The sequence below is a fragment of the Nannospalax galili genome, unplaced genomic scaffold, assembly GCF_000622305.1.
Source record: "Nannospalax galili isolate Female #2095 unplaced genomic scaffold, S.galili_v1.0 scaffold261, whole genome shotgun sequence".
Classification (NCBI taxonomy): Eukaryota; Metazoa; Chordata; class Mammalia; order Rodentia; family Spalacidae; genus Nannospalax; species Nannospalax galili.
This window is the reverse complement of record NW_008345226.1, coordinates 2,152,805-2,161,304: the sequence shown is the minus strand read 5'-3', so window position 1 is coordinate 2,161,304 and position 8,500 is coordinate 2,152,805. Positions and strand designations below refer to the sequence as shown.

The 8,500-nt window shown below is 40.4% G+C and overlaps 1 pseudogene; it reads left to right on the top strand.

Moving 5' to 3' along the window:
• Positions 1–1,870: 1,870 nt before the first annotated feature.
• On the top strand, positions 1,871–2,314 carry LOC103740734 (annotated as a pseudogene).
• The last annotated feature ends 6,186 nt before the right edge of the window (positions 2,315–8,500 follow it).

Genomic DNA, 8,500 nt, shown 5'->3' with positions numbered 1-8,500 from the left:
TATAAACACTGTGCCCCTGAGCTTCAGCACTGAGAGAATTTCAAAGGCACCAGCCACTCTTGGTTGTTATAGGACAGAGTTCATAAAAAAAATCACCAACGCCACTTTAAGAAAAGTAGCAAGGTAAATTTTAATTTTTGACCGGCCAGGCTGTCTATCACGGGAGTAGAAGCAGCCCTGATGATTGTCAGGTCAGTTTTTATAGGATTATAGAATTATTATTAAAACAGAACATTTGTGAACCAATTAGGTTTGTACAACATAACAGAATTTTGACTCTATTAATCAACAACCAATCATTATACAGACAAGTGATACAGTCATATAACTTGGCAATCAACTTTGTGACCTTACAACTAGCCAACTGTTTTAGCCATAATAAGTATAAGACAGTCAAGGTAAATGACTTCTAGGTGGTCATACAATAACAAGATAACAAGGGTGGTCTTATGCCCTGTGTCAAGGCGATCCAAGACAGCAAGTGGGTTACAGAAGCAGGTTAGTCAGGTGTATAATGTCTGGAATTAGCACATTCCATGATTCATGGCTAGGGAAATTTTCCAAGGCCCAAGGTTGCCCCCCTTTTCCTTTTGGTATGCAACAAAGCTGCTGCTAAAATGGCTCTGAACAAAATGGAGTAACTTGGGGAAGTTTGCTGAGCCAGTTCATTGGTCACATGCTAATAATAAAGGACTCCTTTAGCTTTTAATTGGCTTATGCATGTGGTGGTGATCTGTAATTCTCTTGCCTAAGTATCACAATCCCACTTCAAGTGGTGGGCCTCCTATTGAGAGAATTAGAGGACACTACTGTCAACACATTTAAGAGGTTTATGCTGTTATAATGGAGCATAGACTTAGGAGGTGGGTGATCTAACTTTAAGTCATTTTTCTAGTGTGACTATGGAAAACTCTCTCTAGTGGGGTTCTTATTGGAGATAGGCAGAAAGAGAAAATGGTGCCAAGTGATCTTCTGAGTTCTGTAAATTGATAACATTTGGCTTATAATCTAGATTCTGTACCTTAAACACACTTAAAATCTGTACTCAATGTTTGCCTTTGAAAGGAGCTCATTTTGCAGACATAACGCAAAATCAGTTTTTGCTTAAGGGGACAAAATATGTACAATGCCAGAAAGCTATTTTTTCAATGTATTTTTTTATTGAATTTTTGTGCATTTCATATAAAATATTTTAATCGTTTTTAATACCCCCTCCCCCATCCTCATCCCCATAGCTCCCCCACCATATTTCATGCATTCTTTCATTAAGGCCTATAGAGTCAAGTTTGTGTGCCCAGATGTAGCCCCATGCAAATTCATCCACTGGAGTCTAGACATCCTATCTAGAGTCACTCCCTTCAAGAATATCAGCTCTCCCTCACCTAGAAGTAATCAGTTGCCAATAGTTCTCCAGCTAAGGTTGAGGCCTGCTGCCCATTTCCCAAGTTTTATGCTGGGTTTTTGTCTGATTGAGTTTACATGACTCTTTTGCATGCAGACACCATTGTAAGTTCAATGTGAGCAAGTTCCCAGAGGCCTAGGAGACTCTGTTACCTTATGATCATGCACCAGCTATTTAAAACATAAATAACAAGTAAGAATCAATGAACAATGAATTATATGGGAGTAGAAAAGCCTCTGACTAAGCAGCATTAGCCACAATTGTTTATAATTAGAAAAACAAAGAAGCACAGTGCGTATTGTGATATCAAGAAAGTAATAAGCAAGCTGGAGGCATGGCTCAGTAGCAGAGCACATTTTTAGCATGCACAAAGTCCGGAGTTCAGTCCTCAGCCCTCAGCCCCAAATTGTAGTGATGATAATTTTAATAAGTAATTGGCAACAAAATTATCTGGAAAATGACAGCAAAATGGTGGAAACCATAGCCAACACCCAGTGACTGATCACCAAGTCACAGAACCTGAGTGAGTCAATGGGCTGCCCAGCAACTTCCTCAAGAGCTACATGAGCAACCTGCAGACTGTGGGGGTTAGCAAGGGACGCTTCACAAATCTTCCTACCTTCAAAGTGAAAGAATCTACTATTAGCTGATACAGTGACTTTGAATGGCTGTGGAGTGAATTGGAAGGAGACAAGGTTGTAGTTCTCTCACTGCCGGAGAATGCATTTGGGCAGCAGCTTCCTTTTAGAGGAGATGATGGAATATTTGATGACAATTTTACTGAGGAAAGGAAGCAAGGACTGGAACAGTTTATCGACAAGGTCGCTGGTCATCCTCTGGCACAGAATGCACATTGGTCACATGTTTTTACAGGATAATAGCTATACTCCATCTAAAATAAGACATGCCTGAATTTGGTGAGAAGAGGTAAAATGTGAACATTAATGATTTATACACACCAGTGAAGAAGTTGTAACTAACTTCGTCTGATGTATGCTCCCAGTATACTAACACTCATTTTCCTGTTTTGTGTTGAGAGTTGACAAGAAGTTACTTTGCTTTAGTGAGAAGTCCCTCATTGCAGCCTTTCTCTATGAATAGCTCTTCCTCTTGTCTCCGTGTGCGCATTATAGCCCTACAAGACATCCTATAGCACCTGTAGTGTCCTAACTAAGGTTGCTGACTTCATCATTTTGCAATTTTTGTGTCATATTTGCTTCTTGAATCTGACGAGCTAGAATATTTCTCCCTTAATGTGTAATGTCACCACTTGATCCTAATTTGTGTGTAGGACCACTACACCCTTTGTTCCCAGTGCTGCACATATAGGCATACTTTGTGTGCAAAATGTGTCTTTTCTTCTGGCCTGTTATCCCCTTCACATGAGAGATTAATGAGGGAAATCTTTATATTCTGCATAAAAACAAAATTTATATACTGAAATCTTTTGTCTAAAAATTTAATTTGTTTTCAAATAAAAGTTAAAATACATTTCTGATATGCACTGAAAATTATCTGTATATGTAACTCTAGTGCAAGAAGGTGTGAATGGCTTCCAATTTCCCCTCTATGTACACACTTTGTTCAATATTATGGTCCACTTTTGGGGAGAGCATCTGGTGAGGGCCTCTGTTCTACAGCAGGGATTCTCTCTGGTTTGTGTGGCTCATGTTAGAGGTGGTGGTGACTTAATGGGCATTATACTTTCATGCCATAGCTTATGTGGAGTTTTCCCTTAGCCATAGACTAAGTAAAACTGTCCCTCTTCTAGTCAAATGCTCTCTCCTCAAAACTCCCTTTCTCTACATAGAAGCTGTGTCCCAGGGACTCCTCTTAGCTTATGTTAAAACTCATCTTCCTTTAAAAGCATACTTATTATTCATTCCCACTATATAGACGCCTCCAGTAGGAGATAATTTAAGAAGTATTTAAGTGAGGTAGAGAAGCTACCTCAGGTGCTCACAAGTGTTCTGATTCATTTCACCTGAAATCCCCTATTGGTCAATTATTTCAAACAATGTTTCTTTTCTTAAAGAGGTGGATGAGAATGAGAAGTCTGAAGAGATAAAATATTCCCAGATGCCCCCCCCAAACTATATAGGCTATTGCCATTGCTCTTAGGTGTCCAAGAGAACTAGATGATGAGACCATATTGCTGAAGTCACCACACAGTTTGGTTGCCAGACATAGAGAAACCAAGCTGGACCTGAGCTGGGAGCTTCCTCCCTGCTAACTAGCTTTCATAGTGCTGGAGGGTGATTTTCAGGCAAAGTGAGAAGTCATCAATGATCTTACCCAGCTGTGAACCCTGTGAGCTATAATACCAACCTACCAGGCAAACTGTGCCTACTGGTGCAATAGTGGCATGACTTTACAGGGGTAACCAACTGCGTTCTGATTGGATTTGGGGCCTGTTCCACAGGAGGGAATTCATGTCTGGTACTATAAACTTGCCGAAACACCCATGGCTGGGGAAGTTACAGGCTCTACTGGGGAATCCATCACTATTGTTTTGCTAAATTGGCATGGTATCAAACTGCTTTTTAAATATTTATCTTTATTCTCATAGATTAGTGCTGCTCTCAGCCTGGGTCAGAGAAGCTTCTATTTGCAATGGGTGATGATTAATGCAGAGATATAACAGGTCAAAGTGCTGAGAATAAGTGACTTGAATGTTCAGGCCCAAATGGGACAGCTGTATTAATCCCTCAAACTCTCAGGGAACATCACAGAAGAAGGGGCAGAAAGACAGTAAAAGTAAGAGTATGCGAAGGAGCTCTGTGCAATGCTGTCTTGTAGACATGACATAGTGGTGCTCTTGTCAACTCACAGCAGCAGTGGGTACCTGCACAGACTTGTGGAAGACTGGGCATATCAACATTATATCATGATGGAAGAGGGTCTCTTGAAGCCTTACCATTCCCCTGGGAACTATTGGTGGTTAATGTTGGGATCCTTGGTAGAGCCACTGGTGAGTTGCCCTTGCTCAAGTGAATAAATCCCTGTGCATGTGCAGGTAAGTAACCTCAATGAAATACAGTATGACACCTCCCTTCCAAGAGAAATGAAGGTATGGTGGGGGGACTTGTTGGGGAAAAAGAAAGGGTGAGGTAAGGAGGAGTGATAAGGAAAGATAACAAGGAGATAGTATCAAAGTAAGTATATTATATATATATGAAACTGCGAAAGAATAAAATTTTTAAAGAGATAAAATGTGATACACAGGAAGATATATGTCAGCTTTATTGTGTGACAAAAAATAACCCTTATTTTCTCCTCTCAGTCCCCTTTCAATTCTGTATCATTGTCATTTAATCTGAGTGAAAGATTCAAACAGAAATACAGAAAGACATGACTACTAACCTAAATTCCCACTTAGTTGCAATTAGAGTTTCTGAGTGAAGGTTTTTAGGAGGAAAGCTTGGAAGGAGAAGAAGGATAGGGTAAATCATAGAGTCCATGGTTGTGAGTGTATATAAGTGATGGGCTCAGGGAGGATATTGTTTCTACAAGTGTTGTAACTTCCTTGTATCAAAATGGCTTACAGTACTCCCAAGCCTCTGCTTGCAAAGACACTTCCTGTTCCATGATTCTGTGGGTTTATCTTAAGCACTCATGATTGCATATGACTTTGTAATTTCCTATATTGGTGACTATAAGTCAACAAGCAGATGTTTCAGCTATAGGATTGTATTAGTATGAAAATTATCAATGGGTATGTCTATAGTGACTATAGATATAATCTGTACTTCCTGTATAGACAAGAAGAAATGTTGAGTCCATGATGGGAAGAATGTTATATTGAGGCTGAAGACAAAGAGAATGAAGATGATGGAAAAACTGTTGAGATTAGAAATGGAAAAAAAAATAAAGGGACCCTAACTTCATCTATAAGTGTGTGGATAGCTTTAGTTGTCAACTTGACACACCTGGGTTGAGGGAGCCTTAACTGGGAAACTGTCTCCTTTGAACTGGACTGTGACTATGTCTGTGGGGTGTTTTCTTGATTGTTGAGTGATGCAAGGGGACCCAGCTCACTGTGGACAGTGCCACCCCTGGGCAGGTGGTCCTGTATTGCATAAGAAAGCAGGTTGAGCATGGGCCAGGGGCGCAAGCCAGGAAGCAGCGTTCCTCCATGGCTTGTGTGCTTTAACTCCTGCCTCCAGGCTCCTGCACTGAGTTCCTACCTTGGGCTCCCCTCAATGATAAACTATGACCTGGGAGATATAAGCCAAATAAACTATTTCTTCACCAAGTTGGTATCGGTCAGAGTGTCTTGCCACAGCAATTGAAGGCAAACTAGAACAAGGAGTCTATATTTTTTATTTCAGCAAACTCCTTAATATTTTCATTAAATACCCTGGGTTGGAGATATCATTAATAAACTTTGGAAATCTCACATTCCTTAAAGGCATCCATACTTATCATCAAAGATGAAATTAAGAATATTGAATAAGTGAGAACAATTGCTATGACAAAGGCCAGCGCCTCTGAAAGCACAGCCATTTCCATTTCCTTCATCTGTTTCAAGTTATTTATTTTAGTCACAGAGAGAATAATGCACTATAGCCATATGAAGCAAACTGTGTTTACATGATCAAGAGAAAGATGCATGATTTGATGTGGTAAAATAGAGGCCAAGAGATGGGGGAGTGTTCACTTACATTAAATGCTAGATAAAGTTTGAGATAAGAGTCTTAGATTTCAGAGTTAGGAAGAGATACTCTATGGTCCTCGAAAGAGAAGATTAGGGGAAGTGTTGGGGTAGAAATCTAAGAGAGTGTGTTGTGAAACCCTTTTTGTTCATTGAAGCAGTAGTGTAATATTGAGGAGAAAGTCTGCTCTCAGAAGCTTTTCCTCTGTCACCAACTTCCTATTACCTGCCAGTCTCTGGGCATGAGCTGGGCTCCATTTCCATCCTGCCTTGGATTGATACTTTCTTGTAAATTTTACAGATAATTTCCTGCTTACATTCATTTCTCTAAATACTTCCAATTCTCCTTTCCCAACTCCCTTATAAGCCACATCCTATAACAAATAGATATAGTTGCTATCAAGAAAGTCTGCATTTTTTATGTTGATATTTGTATTTGGACAATTTATGATCCAGACCACTGCCATGGTAGTTGTAAAATTCCAGATGCCACTCTAAAATAACAGGATGGTGCTTTAATATGCTTTCCCAACAGTCAATGTCTGTATACTAAAATTATTCTGTTAGGTAGATTTATCCGGTGAAGTGTTAAGGAGGAAAGTTGGTCCTTTTCAACAGGAGCATAAGTAGCCAGGAAAGGACAAGTTCAGAATGTCCTAATGCAGCAAACTAAAACTGTTCCTACTTTGAAATGGTCCCTGGTTGTTTAGCTTTGATGCAGCATCTATTAGAAGAGAAGAGCCAGATTTGAAAGTCTACTATTCTCTAGCATTGTGCCAACTTTTAAAAACCATCTTCACTGAGATACCATTCGTACACCATACTTACTGCTACAGTGTTTACTTCTTCTAAGCATGGTGACACACACCTATAATTCAAGCACTTGGCATGCTAGAGCAGGGGAATCAGAATTTAGAAAAGAGCCTGTATATCTGTATATCTTCAATTTAAAGCTAGCTATACAAGTTTCAGACGGAAAATCTAGAGAGGTGAGGAAACAAATGGCCAAGGGTGTGTGTGTGTGTGTGTGTGTGTGCATGTGTGTGTCTTCATGAGAGTGGCAATAGAATGCAGTGATATAAAGGGAGAAAGGGAAAATATAGAATAGGAAGGGTTAGTGGGTTGGAGAATGAGAGGGTAGGGCAAAGGAGGGAATATGGGGAGTGATAAACACTTAAGTGCTTTAGAAAAAGCCATAAGAAAATTCCCCACTGTAGAAACTTCCTTAAGTATATACATTACAAAAGATTTGGGGGCTGGAGAGATGACTCTGGTTAAGAGCACTGGCTGCTCTTGCAGAAGACTGAGGTTTATTCCTAGCACCCACATGTTGGCTAACAACCATCCCTAAATCCAGTTCCAGGGGAATCCAACACCCTCTTCTGACTGCTGCAGGAATTGCACATCATGGGTACACTTACATACATGCAGGTGATACACTCAAAAACACATAAAATAAAAATAATAAAAGTATATATATATATTTATGTGTATGAATGTATTGCCTACATGTGTATAAGTGCACCTGTGTCGTGCAATGCCCATGGAGGTAATCAGATACCCCTGGATCCCTTGGAACTGGAGTTATGGATGGCTGTTAGCTGCCAATGTTTTATATATATATGTTATATATATATTCTTAGATGTTACTGTCCTCCCCCAGAGCCAGCCAGAGGGGGACACAGGGTCCCTGCCGATATGGGAGTGAAAGGTGCGGAGTCACGACACAGACACCGGGAGTTGGGTGAAAGCAAGCAGAGGGCGAGCTGCTGCAGACTCATTTATTCTGGGAAGTGTTTGGGGATATAAGGGGTTGGCCAGCCAATCATGGTTTCCCACACTGTCCTACAATATCCAATGGCAGTCTGTCTTCAGGCAGATCATCTCTCAGCAGGCTGTCATTGCCATGCCCAACTGCACTAGGCCGTCATGTATGCAGACGCCCTTTCCCCATTCCTTATGGCAGGCAGGCTGAGCTGGGCCTTGTTCTTTGTTATGCCATACACTTAGAAATTTAAAAGAGTTACCTTATAACAGGGAGACATTGCCCCTACTAGACACCATAGGCTAGCAAAGTAAAGCCCAATGCCAGCAAGGAACTTCTTCTTTTAAAGCTGTAGTCCAGGGGTCCCATAAGCCTTTAAACAATGCTGTTCATTGCCCCTGATGTTGGTTACCCACCAGTAAAACTCTATTGCTTAAAACAATATGTACATGAGCCATTAAAAAAAACAAGGAGAAATCAATCAGATACAGACTTCAAAGCTTTGTCTTTATTGGCTAACTTTCATAGTAACTGGAAGATGCTATGCATGCTACTGGGAAAAAAAAAGAATCATTAACCTTACCCAGCTGTGAATTCTGTATGCTTCAACAGCAATTGACGCTAACTTTCATAGTAACTGGAAGATGCTATGCATGCTACTGGGAAAAAAAAGAATCGT